We start from the raw sequence: 17,021 nt of genomic DNA on the forward strand, positions 1-17,021 counted from the left end.
TGAAGGGCATAAGACACAACAACACAAATCAGAGAAGTTTAAACCATGCTTATTCCTAAGCGAAACAAACCCTAAACAGAGCTCATGCCTGCCCACTGAACTCCTAGGGCCGCTAACTTGGTAAAGGATATTCCCTCCATTTTCTAGCTCTTTGTATTCAACCTCCCTATCCGTTTTCAAAAACTGTGGCTCATAGCACAGGGAGATCAGCTTGGTGCTTTGTGTCCACCCAGAGGGGTGGGATAGGGAGGGTGGGAGGGAGGGAGACGCAAGAGGGAGGAGATATGGGGATGTATGTATATGTATAGCTGATTCACTTTGTTATAAAGCAGAAACTAACTGTAAAGCAATTATACTCCAATAAAGATGTTAAAAATAAATAAAATAAAAATAAATGTTAAAAAATCTACATATTGCTGAAAAACCCCACAAACTGTGGCTGACTTATCTAAGACCTGTGCAATATTTAGAAAACAAATTAGAAATCACCTTCCAGTTTTTCCAGAGGGGACCAAATCCAAGAAACATTAAGAATGTAAAGGATAGGACAATGTAAACAACAGTTCTGAGATAACTATGTCCAACAGCAGTGTGGCAAGTTGTTTTTTTTTTTTTTTTTCTTTTTCATCCACCAGCAGAGATGGAAGCTTGCTTTAGTCTATTGTCTTGGTCCGTGGCAGGGACCAGTGCATAAATCTGTTATTTGATCTGGGAAGAACTATAAGGCTCTAGAGTCAGGCTGAAGAACTGCAGCAACGCTAGTGTTTCAAAGAGCCTAGGAAGAGCCATGCATTCTGGCTGACCTGCACGCTGCCTGGCCTCACAGGCTGCCGCTTTGCCTCAGTTAGCATGACAGACCAAACTTTCCCTTGCTCAGAGTGGACAAGACATGATTTGTTCCCCTTTGGCTGTGTCAGTTCTGCAAACTAGATACCAGAGGCTGCAAGCTCAGGAGAGCCTGACTTTCTGGAACACCATTTGTTTGGACAGGCCAAGCCAGTAAGGCTTTTCATCTCTTTAAAGCTCCCAGGGCAGAGAGCATATTTGAGGAATTCCTTTTTTCAAAGTTTTTTTTTTTTTTTTTTGCCCCTTCCAACATTTTGTTTAAGAGAAAATGAGATGTCTATCTTCTGTTTCCTTATTTTTTTTCAGGAAAGCAAAGGGTTGTTGACTTCCTCCCTCTCCCCTCCCTTCCTTCCTTCTTCCCGAAGGTACTCATCTGAGAAAAAGAGAACGAAGTATTGTTCCTGTTCTCTTTCTTAAGTCATTTGAACACTGTCCCTGCGAGTTCTTTAAGTTCCCTGCAATCTGTACACAAGACAAGGAGGGAGAGAGAGAGGGAGAGAGACAGAGAGGCAAGGGATCAGGTAAAGCACGGGGGCTGCTGCAGCCATTGAGACTCAGGAGCTGGTAAGTTACCCATGCAATCCTTTCTACCTCCATTTCACTGTCCCTGGGATGGATATTGCTGTGGGCATCTTCAACAGAAAATGCTTTACTGGGTGTAATCCTTAATCAAAGCGTACAACTGAAGGATGGCCCAGCATTTAAGCTTATATATTTTTTTAAGAGAATACTGATGTTTTGCAGAGCTGAGGCTGGCAGAACTGGGCACAGAATTGCACTGGGCTAAGGAGGACATTGTGTTAAATCTGAATTTTGGCACAGATAAGATGGCCGGGCTAACCAGGAGCCACTGGAGTATGTGATGTGTCTCACTGGGGAATTCACTCTTCCTCAGCGCTGTGTCCTGAGAACCTTATCAGGGTGTCTGCTAAGAACTGAGGTCTGCTGTGGGGATTTTGTTACCCATTGTCTAGATTGAGGTGCCTTCTCTTGTTCCTTTCTTTTCATTCAGCATCCCCCGCAAAGAGAACTGTTAATTTATGATTGTTATTCTGCATCACTGAGGTAGGAGGAAAGAAAGAAGGGAATGTCACTTCGAATTGTACTTCATGGCGGTGGGGGGCTTATGTGTTCAGGTTCCACATGTGGGTTGAATGTAAATTTATTATCCACTGTCAGTGGAAGATGTCATCTGCCACACAAAAGAAGTCAAAGATTTTGGGGCATGTAGCTTTAGTTTTGGAAAACAACATGCCACTAACAGGAAGATTGAGATTGATCTCTTGTGATCAGGAGTGAAAAACCAAGCTAAATGTTGAAAAATACTTACCCCGCGCCTGGCTTTCGAAGCACCAAATAGAATACAGCAAACTAGTCAAGATTACACACACAGCTAGTTTTTAAAAATCTAACTTACTTCAATTAAATTTGGCAGAAAGTATAATGTTTTGAAGAACTCATCATGGCAAGCCACAAGGAAGCCAAGATCACATTGTCAGAAACAGGCCAGCAAGGTCACTCTGAAAGACCGTGTATATTTACTAATATTAATCATTCAACTCAGAGAGGTGTTGAATGGGTGAAAGACAAAGGACAGGCAGAGGTTTTTTCATATATTCATTTCTATGAAATTTACTGATTGAAGTCATCTGGGATGTGAAGAGTGTGATAAAAATAGCTGTTCTCTCATTTATAAATTAACTTGGCCAGACTATGCATTAACCACAATCAAGTAATTAATCTTTATTCGAAACCGAGCCATCATCTTAATAAGAATAAGAAAATATGATAGAACTGGACTGTTATGTGGGTTTTGTTCCATTAGTCAGACTTCTTTTTTCTTCTCCTTTTTTTCAAGAGGCTTTCCTTAGGAGCACTATAAAACGAGCAATGGAAGAGAGATGTGATTAGCGTTTGCCTGCTGAGGAGGCAAAATCATGCTAATAACAGTTGAAAGTGTTCTCCAGCTCCCCTACCACTTACCCAGCCACCCCATCGCATAGATCTTCAGGTCAAAAGGGAGCCGGGACTGATCAGCTTGGGCACTTCTTTTATTTTGCATCTTTTATCAGCAAATGTGACCCCAGTAGAAAACTTAGGGCTGCGAGTTTTCTTGCTTCTTTCAGTTTCATTTTTCCTTGATAATGTATTTGATTTTACGTCCAATTAGAACAACATCAGAGAACACTCTCTCGTTCGGGTTATTGAATAAAAGCATCAGATGCAACACAGTATGAAAAAAAGGACAGCAGAGTCACACTGACCAAAGACAAGTAAGGCAAAAGGTGGGTATGCCAATGGTGCAGAAAACAGCCTCGAGCGTGTGTCTCCACTATGGCCCAAGATTAAGGAGCTCAGGATAGATTCTTTTCTTTAAAAGAAAAAAATATATATTCAGTATTTCCATTTGAGTCGTTAAGTCATTGCCATGAGAATATTTGTTGGATACTGGGGGGAAAAAATCAGCTCCCTAAAGAAGAAAGCCGTTGACTCGTTTAGGCTACTTGCTACCAATCTGTCTTCACTCAACTCCAAGGAGTGAGTTGGCATTTGTGGAAACTTCCAGTGTGTGATTCTTCTTTGGGGTCATCAGAGGCTCTTCTGTGATAACATTAGGGGAACTCCAGCTTGGAATGAGCCATAATTTGACACACAGAGGTTGTGTTAATTAATTTGTGCCCAAACTGTACATATAACTAAATTATAAATTTGTCACATAAATGTTAAATTATGTTAGGATGTGTCCTATAGGTCTGTGTGCTGGGACGTGAATCAAATGAGAGCAAGCAGAACATCAAAAGCACAGGCTTTGTTGTTATACAAATCTGGGTTTGAATTCCAGCTTTTTGTTGCTTACTGTGTGACACTTACTTCGGCCAGGTAATTAACCTCTCTAAGCCTCAGTTTCCCCTAATGTAAAATTGCATCTACGTTATAATAGAGTTGTTGTGAGGATTAAATAAGATTATTTATGTAACACGATTAACACAAAGCATGGCAAGTAATAGGAGTCAACCAATGTCAGTTGTAATTTTTTTATGTTAATACTTAGGGGTACTGTCTCTTTGGAATGTAGAGAGTAGACTATATCCCCATAATTTGTGACATTATCCTTGATCAATACTATACCAAGGGTCTGTCAGAACAAAAATCATGCCTCATAGCTTTGGAGTTGGGCACACATTGAGTGAAGCTCAATTCTTTTAAAACAAAGGAAAGCAGAGCTTAATATTTTGATGTTCATCTTCACTAATGGCAGAAACGCCAGATTTAGCCTCATTAAAATGCCAGCTGTGTTCAATAGAGGGGCGAGTAGGGAAGAGTTTGTCTTGGGATAAAAGTCTTGAACTTAGTTGAATGTTTGAAGAGACTACATGATATTGTAGATGTTTCATTCTCCCTTTCACCCACTTCCCCAAGCTCTCGAGCTCTGTGCTCTTGGTGACCTTTTCCCTAGCAGTGGAGGGCTGGAGGCTTTCTTTTTGGAGACCATGGTGGCAGTGACTCAGCCAAAGAGAAGAGGACTTGAAGTGACATGTTCTCCCCACAGTGAAGGCTAACAGATCCCTCTCCTCAAATATTTTAGCAGCAAGCCACTTACTTTATCACTGATGAATAGAATACCAGTATCACCACTTGTGTGTGTGTGTGTGTGTGTGTGTGTGTGTGAGATCCAACTGCTATTTTTCTCTCACTCTAACCTTTAAAACCTACATCCTGGTTAGTCTGTTAAGTAATAATGATACTTTAACTTAGGTCTTAGTTAAACTTCCCTCTCCATCTTCCAAAAGCAAAACACACAACCAGAGCAACAATCAAAATCTACCACCAATAACCCAAAACTTTGAGGTTCTTTTGTTAGAATAAGAGGCTCTGATACAATAGAGACTTGTTTGGACAACTTAACCCTCAGAGAGCAAATTGAAGCTGGGGTTTTCTACCCTAATGTGCAAAAAATGTGTCTTCTAAGGTGGCTTAGAGCAGGGGAACAAAGACCAGTTTGGGAGTGAGAACACTTCTGCTCTGTTTTGTCCAACCTCTGCTGCCCCCTATACGTGTGACCTGATAGGTTTCTTCACTTGCTTGGACCTCAGTTTTCTCTGTAAAATGATGAGGCTGGACCAAATCAGTGACTCTCAAAGTGGTCTGTGTGAGTGCGTATCAGAATTCACCTGGGCCTTGTTTACACTCTTCTCCCCTGCCCACTGCACTAGACGATCTATGAGATTCTTATGCTGACATCCTGTGATTCTCTAAAACAGATGGTCACTGTCTTGCTCTGTCTTCTTCAGGATTGCATTGACATTAAACTAAAACGTATGTTTTAAGGGCCATACTTTTAAGCATAATTCCTATTCGGCATTTGATGTTCTCTCCAGAAATTAGTTTGGACGTATCAATTGTTATTCTAGAAGCTGTTAGCATTATGGAGTAAGGAATATGCAACCAATCGGATGAGATTGATGAATGTTCTATAACAATATATGTATCATAAAGGAGCAATTACTTAGAATTATAAATATTGTAATTCTGTATGAATAGCACTCTTCGATTTATGCATTTATATATTATTTGCATCTTACATTAAGATACAAATGCATTCTTTCTTTAATCAAGGAAAACACAGATACTATTTTTTTCTGTTCACTTTAAAAAAATATTTGTAGATTCAATCTCATAAGTTTTTTGGTTTTGTTTTTACCTTTTTACAGTGTGTGTTGTGCTGAGCCTATTTTAGAAGTTAGATCCTTGTCCCTAAGTTAATACTGACATGGAAAGGCAAAAGATTGATAATGGTGTTTGAAAAACTGGCACCCACAAGTCCTGTTAAATCTGCTTTAATCATAAGAAAATCTGTAGCTTAGAGAAAAATTTCTGATTTCCCTAATTTCATTTCTACCCATAGCTCTTGAATATTTTTCTCACATGTTTATATGGCTAATAAGTAGAGCAGCAGTGGACACAGGTCTCCACCTGACAGAAGCAGAGAGGCAGCAAATATTTTGATGTGCACTCTCAGAAACAGCTAGCCTAATGATGGCTGTTCTTTTTAACCATTCAAATATCAAATACATTTAGATAAAACAATGACATATAGATAAAAGAATAAGAACATGTCTTCATCAGAAGTTATGTATAATACATAAATTCACTAGACAGTAAGCACCATGAGGACAGGGCCTTTGTTCATTCACTGCTATACGCCTAGGGCCTAGAATAGTGCATGGCATAAGATAGATGCACGATAAATATTTGTGGACTAGATGACAATAAATAAGTGGGCTGTAGAGTGAAATATGCTATCTTAATATAATGCTAAATACAGCAGTTAGTAAGTTGAAAATTAGTCAAAGTTTCTGGGGTTCTGGACAGTGCCAGACTGCCAGCTTGACATGTTTATTCCCACCTGAATTGACTAGAGTTATGGCTTGTTCCACCATTACATGCATGGGGCTGTTACATGTATATTAATGTGTCATCTTGGCAAGGAACCCACCCACTTGCTTCTGGGAGATAAACATATATCAGATACACAGAAAAGACTTTGGTTGCATTTCATTTTCCATTCGTTTTCTGGGCAGATGATGGGTTAGCACATTGTTTTTGGCGAGAGAGAGAGACAGAGAGAGAGTGGTCATTTGTTTCTCCTTGACTAAAAGAGTTGTGAGCCAGGATTTAGCCTTGTAGGAAATGCTCAGTGCTCTCAGGTTTTTTATAGGCAGGGCTGTAAATCCAAGTTAAAGGGATGCCACTGAGTTTACACAAACACGAAGGAGTGAATTCAGGGAGGGAAATGTGACATCCTTGTGGCACACAATACCTTTTCCTTTATATAATTAGGCACTGGAGACAGCCAAAATGAACAAATCCTGGATTGAGGCAGTTTCGCACTTATTTGGCAAATTTAAAGTGGTAAATATAAGTATGAATATAACAACATTGGGGTCTTAGGTTTCCATTATCCATAGTAGGAACGGAGAAACCTCTCTTTGTTCACATTGATAAAGCCTGTCTCTTTAGTGCCAAATACCAGGGCCACACAAAGGAATTCTGACCCCTTCTCCAATTTTCCTATGATCTGCTACGGCCGCGCTTTGACCTCATTCTGTGACGGCCACTGGTATTAATGGGAGAATGAGATAACCACAGGATCACCACCACTCGCAACATTTATGGAGGAGTCATGACGAAGTTTGGGGACCGCCAAGAACTTTACATACATTATTTCACTTAACCCTCCCATTCTAAGAAATAGGTGCTTTATTCTCCCCATTTCAGAGATGAGGAAAGGCAACCACCTTGTTTAACAGATAGGCTAGAAAAAGTTAAGTGATTTACTCAAGGTCACTGAATTGATGTTCCTTATTTTCAGGTTTCTCATTAAGGAGGAAGCAGCTAATAATTATTATTTTTTAATTAAGTATCCCTTAAGGCGGTGTTCCTCAAGTGTAGTCCAAGAACCAACAGCATGGCATCACCTGGGAGTCTGTTAGAAAAGCGGAACCTCAGGCTGCACCCCAGACCCCCTGAATCAGAATCAGCATTTTAACATAATCTCCGTATGATTCAGGAGCACATTCAAGTTTGAGCAACACTGCCTTAGGGTTTGGATCTGTTGTATACACAGATTGATTTCAGAATGTAGGTCCCTGTTCTACAGAGTCCTTTTGTAAACTTTGAACTTGTCCAGGACAACATAACTCCCTCTTGGATAATGGTGTCACTGGACAAGCCTCTGAGCAGCATTAGGCATGATTTTTGTGGTCTCACCTAGCAAGTTAATGCGGTACCAAGGTACCCTAATAATCTCAGAGAGTAAAGGTCTGGGGTATTGTTCTTCAAGTGTCTTTTGAGAACCAAACATCAGAATCACCTGGGGCTGATTACTAGGCCTTTCCCAGCTCTAATGTATCTGGGGAGGGGCCTAAGGCTCTGACTGTCCCACAGGCTACTGGCTCAAGGTAAGGAAGACCCAGCAGGGGCAGTGACAAGTTTTGGGAACATCATTCCAAAAAGGTGTCCAGCTTTTTCAGCGGTTTGAAAAAATATTTAAAAGTAACAGTATGAGAGAGTATCTCAGAGCCCTTCTGGGAAGAAGAGGTACGCTGCCAGCTTCTCCCTTTGAATGCTGGAGAATGGGGACAAGAAACCCTGCTACCTGCCTCTGGGAGAAGGTTGGGGGGCGGGTCCCCAGCATCACCGCCAAGGAGCAGATGCCAGTACACACCCTTCACTCTTCCCAGTTCGAAAGAATCCTTAGAGCTTCCTTTGCACTGGGGACTCACCGTTCTCACTTAGAACAGAAATCAAGAGGGGCTATTGTTGGAGGGGTGGGGGAAAGGAAGCAGGGCCGGAAGAGAGTGAGGGAGAGGACCGGAATAACCTCTGGTTTGCTTCAGCCTGGACACAAGGCCTTTGCCTGGATGGAGACGGTGGCTTCTCCCCCTTAATGGAGGCCCTCTGGCCTTCCTCACGGGAAGTGCAGGGAGAGAAAGAACTCTGTGTTTTCAACGTTGTTTTATGGAACACCCACCACAAAAGCCACTGCTTGTCTCTTACTGTTTTTCTAATTCAGGCAGTTTTCTTCCCCACAGCATAGTGGAGCTCCCTCCCCTCCCCTCCACCCCAGATAGCTTTTTCAGTTAAAAAAATGTACGAAAGGGGATCTTTCAGCATTATCCTGAAAAATGTATACATTGAAGACTTTTAAGGTGCGAAGGAGCACCGTACCTAATCCACCAAGGTGGGGTTCCTGAACTACTAGAACTTGAAATCTTAGGGTGAAGAATATGCAAAAAGCTCTACAAGGTTACTCCTAGGTATATCCAGAATCCTGCCTCCCACCGGATTTTTTAAGAGTTGTGGGGAATTCCCTGGCAGTCCAGTGGTTAGGACTCTGCGCGCTCATGCAGCGCAGCCAGAAAAAAAAAAAAAGAGAGAGTTGGGCAAGCACCATCTTTCTTAACACTCAGGAGATATTCAGTATGCAATGCAACAAGCAAGTCTGCGTCTCCTCCAACATCATCCAGAGCTCTCCTGCATCCCAGTCACATCAGCACCAACCCCTGTCTCTGGATCCCCAGGGATGGAGAGTTCTTATCTCCTAGCTGTAGCCTGAGTCGTGAGTCTTAAAGAGGATGTTGGAGAAGGAGTGGAGAGCCTAGTGTTTGGAAAAGAAGATGCAGCTCAATATTACATCATTTTGGTTTGTCTTTACAACCTTTAAGTGCTCAGACATTCCATACTTTACCCTGGCTCCTTGGGCTCTTTCTGAGCCTCCTAGGAGAGGGATTTCGGCATCACATATTCGGTACCTGCAGTGAGGAAGGACAATCTGTGAGCAGATCCTATCCCAGAAGGATTAGGACATAAAGTGCTAAATTTATTTGCTTTTCAACCACTATGGATTTTGGGGGAGGGGGAGTTGGTTTACTTAATAAAGTGCTATCTCTCCTGTACATGGCACATGTGCCTTACACACGTGTGTATAAGCACACACACACAGACTATCCAAAATCATTGGCTCTTATGGAAGGAAACTGTGGATTAGCCCCAAACTGTTTATTTGACTCAAGAATGTAGTACCTGATTCTTAGTCCCCTATACTTTCAAACAGATTTACTATCATAATTATATTTTTCTTAGATATAATAAAAAAAGTTTGAATTTTGTTAGCTAGTGGCAGTAGGGGAGAAGGTGAGAGAGGACTTAAGTGTTACTGCAAAAAATTCATAAAGGGTTCCATTCACTTATTGTATGTTGTTTTGAAAATATAAGTAATGCAGAAGAGAAGGCTAAACTTGGAGTCAGAGATAGAGGCTTGAGTGTGCTCGCTGACACATGAATGAAGGCAAGTCAGTGAACCCAAAAGCATATGGAAATTTAGTATATGACAAAAATAGCATTGCATATCAGAGAGGAAAGTTGGATTATGTAGTTAATGGTGTTGGCATACCTAGGTAGCTATTTGGGAAAAACAAACATATCTCTTCCTTATTTCTTAAGTTAAAATTCCAGATAGATCAAAGATTTAAAATGTTAAAAATAAAAGCATAAAAATAATAGGAAAATGGCAGATTTATTTTTTTTGAATCTCAGGGTAGGAAAAGTCTTTCTAGTTTTATCTAGAAGCCTTAACATTTATTATACATTAAAATTAAAAAGCTTCTGTAGGGCCCAAACTCAATAAGCAAGGTGAAAAAGGCAAACAAAAAGCTGGGGGAAACATTTTAAACATGTATCACAAAGAACTTAATATGACCAGAAAATGGACAAATGACATGAAACACATTTCACATAAAATGAAATATATTTGGTTCTTAAACATGTAAAAAATACTCAACCTACTTCATAAAAATGGATGCAAATTAAAACTATGAGATACCATTTTTTACCTACTTGATGAAACAAAAGATAAAACATTTATTAACATATTTGTTTCTGGGGATCTGGAGAGTACTGTCATATATTGATGGTAGAATAGTGAATTAGTAAAACTTTACTATAGAGAGCAATTTGTGAGTGTCTATCAAAATGTAAAAGTGACTCCTCTTGGAAATTATATTACAAATATACCTGTAAGATGTAAAAAGACATACCTACAATGCAAGACAAGAAAAAAGAAAAAACAGATTAGGTATAGCATAATTGTCCAATAAGGGATTGGCTCAATTAAGTACAGTACATATATATAATGAAAATGCTTCTGATTTTATGTTCCATGCTCTGATAATTTCTTTAAGGATGATCATTTCACATCCATCTACATTCCTCTTGTCCTTTCCCTGCCCGCATGTCACTAAATGCCACATACAAAGTCACAACCAAAAGCTCTGTTCCTCCTCCTTCAGTTGACTCTCAAATCGTAGGGTCCCCATTCCCTTGGCAACGTGTAAAATATGGGTGTCAACCAGGGTGAGAAAGCAGCCCAGAAAGCCGAGTTTGAGAGGGGAGTGGCAAGGCAGTATAGAGGAGTGGTTACAACCCATGTTCTGGGGGCAGCTGCTTGAGATCAAGTCCCCGCCCACCTGCTTGCCAGCGGTGTGCTCATGAGTAGTTTAATTTCTTCATCTGCATGACAGGTATAAAAGAGCACCATCCTCTTAGGGTTTGTTGTGAGGATTAAGAGTGATAATGCATGCAACTGCTTAGCACAGTGCCTGCCTTATAGTCATATTCAATAAATATTAGCCCTTTTAGTTATTTATCTGAAGTCTCCCTGCTCATGGGATCTGGAGCTTTCCTGGGGAAGTGGGGAAGAGCATCTAAGTCATCAAGCTGTGTACTCATTAGCACCATGAACTGAGAGTCCTGGGGTGATTCAAAGGCTTTTTTTTTCCCCAATCCAACAACACAAAGGGAGAGACTGGAGTAATTTCTGCTGCCCCCAAGCTAGTATCATTCAGGGAAACTACTTCCACAATTCTATCCCCTGGAGTCAATTATATCCTGAAAACGTGATAAAGGCAGGCTGGAAAATTGCAAGATTGTGACATTATGCGGGGGGTTGTGCCAGTTAAGTTAAGCAGCAAGTTTCCATTTGCATGAAAAATGTTCCTTAAATCACATTTGGATCAAAATATCATTAAATATTAATATTAGGGCCATTGTATAACTTCCTCCCCATGGTAGTCATTTAATAAATATGAGTTGCAGCTTCAAACCAAACCAAACCAGACCAAAAGCCTTCCATCACCATGACGTGCATATGCCCGTGTTTCCCAGCTTCAGTCTCAGTGCAGCCCAGCAAGGGATGTATCTGTGCGCCCCTGTAACTTCAAGTGTCTCAGCCATGGATAGCAGCCCTCCAGCAAAAACAATAAAAAATATTTGACAGCTTTTAAGTGAATTGAATTTTCCTTCTGTGTGTAAGGTGATAGTGAACCCTCTTTGCATACACTTAAATATTATCAGATCACATTCTAGAACTAGATTCCAGAAGGCATAGTTTAGCTTAGTGGGTTGCCCTGCCTACTAATTCTTTCACGTGTGTCTGTTCTCCCTAACTACATTGGAACTGTATTTGTCAGAGGCTGTTTTTAACTATTTTTATACTCTCTCAGACAAGAGCCCTCCAAATTCTTGTTGGTCTCACATTAAAGCTCTTATTATCCCCACTTTAGAGATGAGTAAACCGAGACTCAGAGAAGATAGGCGATTCGGCAGAAGTCATAAGTTCTGTGAATCTCCAGGGCCTGTGGAGTTATTGCAAGGAGTCAAGGGGTCTGTATTTGGATGTCAAGTACCTACTGTTTGCACACTGACTAAATAATGTTTTGAAAGTACACGTACCTCTGCTTTCAAATCTTGTTATATAGTGGTAATTAATAAAATATAAATTAATTTCAAATGTTGCTGAATTAAAAATAGCTTTTGGTTATTTTGTATTTTTTCAAACTTTCTGGGGATTTGCAAAATGTGTTTATTTATGAAATTTACAAAGGGCATCATGCTGAAAAACCTGGGAACCACTGTTTGTAGAGCAAAGCTGGTGTTCACTAATAAATTACAGGGCGGTATTTTGAATAATCTAGGTCTTCTGGTGGCAGTGAGATTTTCTACTCTTAAACTGCTACCTATACCTATATTTGATAGAAAGTGTCTGGAAGTAGTCATCATTATTGTTTAATTTCTTCCTTCGTCTAACAGCTGTCTCCCTAAAGATTCCCTTCTGACCTGTGTGACATTGGGCAATCTGCTTCACCTATTTGCGTACTAGTTTCCTTATTGGCAAAATGGGGAAAAGGGTAGAGCCTACCTCATAGGGTGCTGTGACGGTCACGTGAGTGAATGCACGTGATGCCTTAACACATTCTTGTCACATAGGAAAGAGCAAATGTGCTCTTGTTGTGTTAGGCACCACTTGCTGCACCACTTTTTGTCACATAGTTGGAACTTGATAGACATTTGGGGGATAAATTTATGAATAAGTGAAAATGTGGAATAGGAAGAAAGGGCAATTCTAGATGTGTAATTCCTCATCTACGTTTCCTTAGTCACAGGCAGGCAGTTAGGACAGCGGCTTTTATGAAGATACTGTGTTTGGGAGTATTTGCTTCAATGAGCTCGAGCTAGAGAGACGATGATGTTTCTATATATTCTGGTCCAGTAGCTGTTACAAATCTATTAACTTTATGTCATCAAAATATGCATTTATAGATCAGGCAGGAAGAGTTTGGGCTTGGAGCAGATGTCAAGGCTTTATTCCTCCTTAGAAACCATGAGAGGAAACAAGACCAATAAACCATCTAGATAGGAGGAGAGAAGCAATGCTTTCTTGCCACAAACCAAAATGCTGAGGATCGCAGTTATGAGAGGGTCAAAGGAAGTCAGAATGACCTTTCACAGCAGGCTCAATGTTTATGTAGCTTAAAATTTCACTTCCAGATCATCCCATGATAGTTATTTAGCTTTATGCCATGAACAACCTTTGAGCCCGACAGAAACTTTTTTTTTTTCAGTGTTTGCAAAGTGAGTTGTTTAAGGTAGAAAAAAAGAACCTGTTGCTAGACTTTTAAAAATGGGCTGCCCTGAGTGTCACTACTGCCTGACATAATTGTTTCTAACAAAGGTCTCAGGCTGATGGGCCGATGAAGAGATAATCAGCTTCTCCAAACTGGCTGCTTTTCCCAAGACCAGGCAGTAATAATCGTAGCAGCTACTCATCGTTGGCTGTACCACGTGGGCAAGGCTCTGTGCTGGTGCTGTGGGCACTACATGAATAAAACCCAGTTCGAGCTTTCCAGAAGTTTCCAGTAAATTAATGGTTATACTGAATGGAGGTGAATATGCTGCCCTGTCACCTCCATCCATTGACACTGTTTCTACTCACTGGCACCACACAGAACAAATCCAGTCCTTGCAAGTATCGGCCCTTTGAAGTATTCATGTACAAGCTATCAAATCCCCAGACCTCCAACACGCCTCCTTCTTAACACTCCAGGTTCCATCAGCCATCTCAGTAAGGTGTGGTTTTGCATCTCCTCACCAGCAGGTTGCACTCCTCTGTGTGCTCTCCAGTGTGTCCCTGTCCGTAAGTTTTGATCCAGAATGCCCCCCCCCACCCCGCATCCCAGTGGTTTGGCCAGTGCACAGTAGAGAGAGGGGCTCTCTGAGGCCCATTTTCAGAGCTGCAGCAATTGCTGAGATTTTCCCTCAAAAGGTCCAGATGAAAAGGCCTGCAGTAACAAACTAGGAACTTGGAATGAGCATTATTGATTTGTCTTGTTATTTTTCTAGATCTCTAGCCCTAATCTTGTTTCAGGTCTTCCTCCTTCCTCTTTACAACCACGAGAATCTCTTCTTACTAGTATTGTTAGGAAGCCAAAAATACTAGTATAGTTATATTTATTGAGGGCTTTTTTTTCTGTCAAGTGTTTTGTATACCTTATTTTATGAAGTCTCATAATTAACCCCGTGAGGTGGTTTTCTTTTTTTTGTTTGTTTCAAGATGAGGAACCTGAGGCTCGGAGATTAAGTAGCTGGTCACAGTTGGTAGGTGAGAGACCTACAATTTAAACCCTGGGCTGCCTAACTTCTCAGCTTATGCTCCTTCTACCTCACTCAGCCTCTCTGTGATATAGCACATTGGAACATTTCTAGTGCTTTATCTGACCATACTAGGCACTCAATAAATGTCAGTTTCCCTTTCTCTTATCAGCCTTTCTCGTCCTCCAACTAATGCAACCTAAAAATGAGGAAGAAGGTTGTGAGTTGCCAGAAGTATGTGCCAGGCCCCTGAGGTGGCCGTGCAACATCAGTGCCCACATGATGGGCCTTTAGCCCTCTAAGCTCCTTCCAAGGAGCTGTGGGCCAGCTCTAAAGGGCCCCTGTTAATCTACTAGCCGACTAGCTTACTATTGAGGGATGTCTAGCGGTTCTTGCTAACCAATCCACACCCCTTATAGCTTCCTCCTCTTCAAATAATTCTATCCATTCCTGAAACTTCAAGGAAATTCAGAGTATCTTCAGAGCCACCAGCACCTCAAACCTAGTCCTGCCTCCTTTGGAACTTCGGATCTGTAAACCAGGGCAAGATGTAGAGAGCAAGTTTCATCTCAGGGTGAGCCTCTCTTTGGCTCCTCCTCTCACTGGGGTCCTTTATGCCCCTTTGAGAGCTCTCTAATGTAGCACCGTCAACAACTATCATACTCAAGTTCAGTAGTTCTCAACTGGGGACAGTTGAGTCCGCCCCGGAGGCATTTGGAAACAGGGAGATTATCACAATGACCAGGGGGCACTATTGGCATCTAGTGGTTGGGGGTGGGCAGGGATGATAAAGTTCTGCCGTGAACCCACACAAAATAGCAATAGTGTCCTCTCCCCTTGAGAAAGTCAGGACCATGACTTTTCTCACCATTGTCCATCCATGCCCAGCACAGCACCTATCCTTCCACAGATGCTTAATACAAATCTCTGAATGAACGTTCTCCTTTGTCACCTTTCCTATTTTTCTGCATGTCTCGTCTCTCACTGGAGGCTCTGAAATAGAGCTGTCTTGCTTGCCTCTAATTTCTGGAAGTGACTGCAAAAGTGGAGGACTTATTAAGCTCTGTCTCATATATATTCCCTTCCTCTTTCCTTCTCTTATGCTTGAAATTTTCAACAGTTTAGAGAACAACAGCCCTAATGAATGCCTTCTAAATTGATCAACAAACATTTACCCTTTGAATGGGTCTCAAAGACATGGCTTTCTAGAGTAAATTTAGGTAGGAAATTTTTCCCTCCAACGTGGAGCTAAACACCCTAAAAAAGTATCAGGTTGATGGACTAATTCAATGAGTTGTTAATGATTAAGTCTAAGTGGTTTGGCTAAAGCAGCAGCAGTGGCCCATCGGCTTCCCCTCTCAGACCCATGAAGCTACAGCCTGGATTGGGTAGAGGAACGGAGAGGCCTCTTAAGAAGCCAGTGAGGAAAAAGCTGAAAGTCTGAGGTCTGACCATCTTCATCATTCTTACTGAAATGTCGTAAAAGCAGGTATTAAGTAGATCAGGGAACGCCACCTCCCTCCAGGACAGAGAGCCTGTTAAAGGAGAGTCAGAACCGGATCCCCATGAAAGGTCTGTGCTCCCAGCTCCATGATAGAGGCATGTTGCTGTAGGGTGGACCGTTCTCTGTGGTTGGAAATTTTCAGAGTTCACTGGTTTTACTTTCTGGCTGATTTCCTTGATAAGACACTTAGCTCCTTTCTCTTTTATAAATTTCAGAGAGGAGGTTCTCTTCCCATCATGGGAGTTCCCAGTCTGCTCCACTCAAGGGCTCTCTCATTTTCTTAAAGTGTATGAAGGAATACTTTAAAAAGTCTTAAAACGAAGATTTTCATTCTTCTCAAATTGAAAACAGCCATCTGAAGAGGAGCATAGCTCAGGGCTGATAAGGAAGGGCTGGGAAGGATCACAAAGCAGAGACATTCAGTAATGGAGGAAAGAACTAGCATTTATTTAGCACTTGCTGTGCGCCATGCAGGTACATAGCAATAGTAACAACTATTAGGTATCTCGTTTTAATCTTTCCCCAGATCCATGAAGTAGTGTATTAGTCAGGATAGACTAGGTAACGTTTCAGTGACAAGCACACTCTAAATCCCCACGGCTTAAAAAAATAAAGAAAAAAGAAAGAAAACAAGGATTTATATCTCCCTCCCATTACATATCCATTTCGTAAATCAACAGTGGCTTTGACCCAGGTCACCTTAGCTTTAGGACCTAGGCTGACAGAACAGCTATACTGGAAATGTTTCAGGTTGCTATGGTAGAGGGAAAGAAAATTATGGTAACCATGGACTGATTCTCAAAGATTCCACAAGGAAATGACACGTCCCTTGTGCTCGCATTTTGTTGGCCAAAGCAAGTCACACGGCCATGCCTCCAAGTAAAGGGAATAGAGAAGTGCAATCTGACTATGTGCTCAGAAGAAGAGCTAGAAATATTTGATAAAGTGTTATTATCCTGTTATTACAGTTAAGGAAAGGGAGGCTTAGGAAAGTTAGTAGGTCGGGGAGCTGGGATTCTGACTCTGTGTCCTGAGCTCTTTGCTCTTCTATAACAAGTGCATTCTACAGGCATGTTACATGCATGGCGCTATACCTTATCTCCACATGCTGTGATGAGCTTAAGTATCCTTGGGGCTTGAGGTTATGTGCACCTCAGTGTGGACAGGTTAAAGCCAAATCCAA

General features: G+C 41.3%; 1 protein-coding gene across 1 annotated transcript in view; it reads left to right on the forward strand.

Annotated features, from left to right (window-relative positions):
- The first annotated feature begins 1,130 nt into the window (after positions 1–1,130).
- Positions 1,131–17,021, forward strand: part of ZNF366 (zinc finger protein 366) — a 65,795-nt gene continuing 49,904 nt past the window's right edge. Inside the window, exon 1 of the mRNA XM_027100876.1 lies at positions 1,131–1,410. The gene's annotated coding sequence lies outside the window, so the exon portion shown is untranslated. The remainder of the gene's footprint in view (positions 1,411–17,021) is intronic.

This window comes from Aethalodelphis obliquidens, unplaced genomic scaffold (assembly GCF_003676395.1).
Source record: "Aethalodelphis obliquidens isolate GAN/ISIS:26980383/991018 unplaced genomic scaffold, ASM367639v1 scaffold4, whole genome shotgun sequence".
Taxonomy (NCBI): domain Eukaryota; kingdom Metazoa; phylum Chordata; class Mammalia; order Artiodactyla; family Delphinidae; genus Aethalodelphis; species Aethalodelphis obliquidens.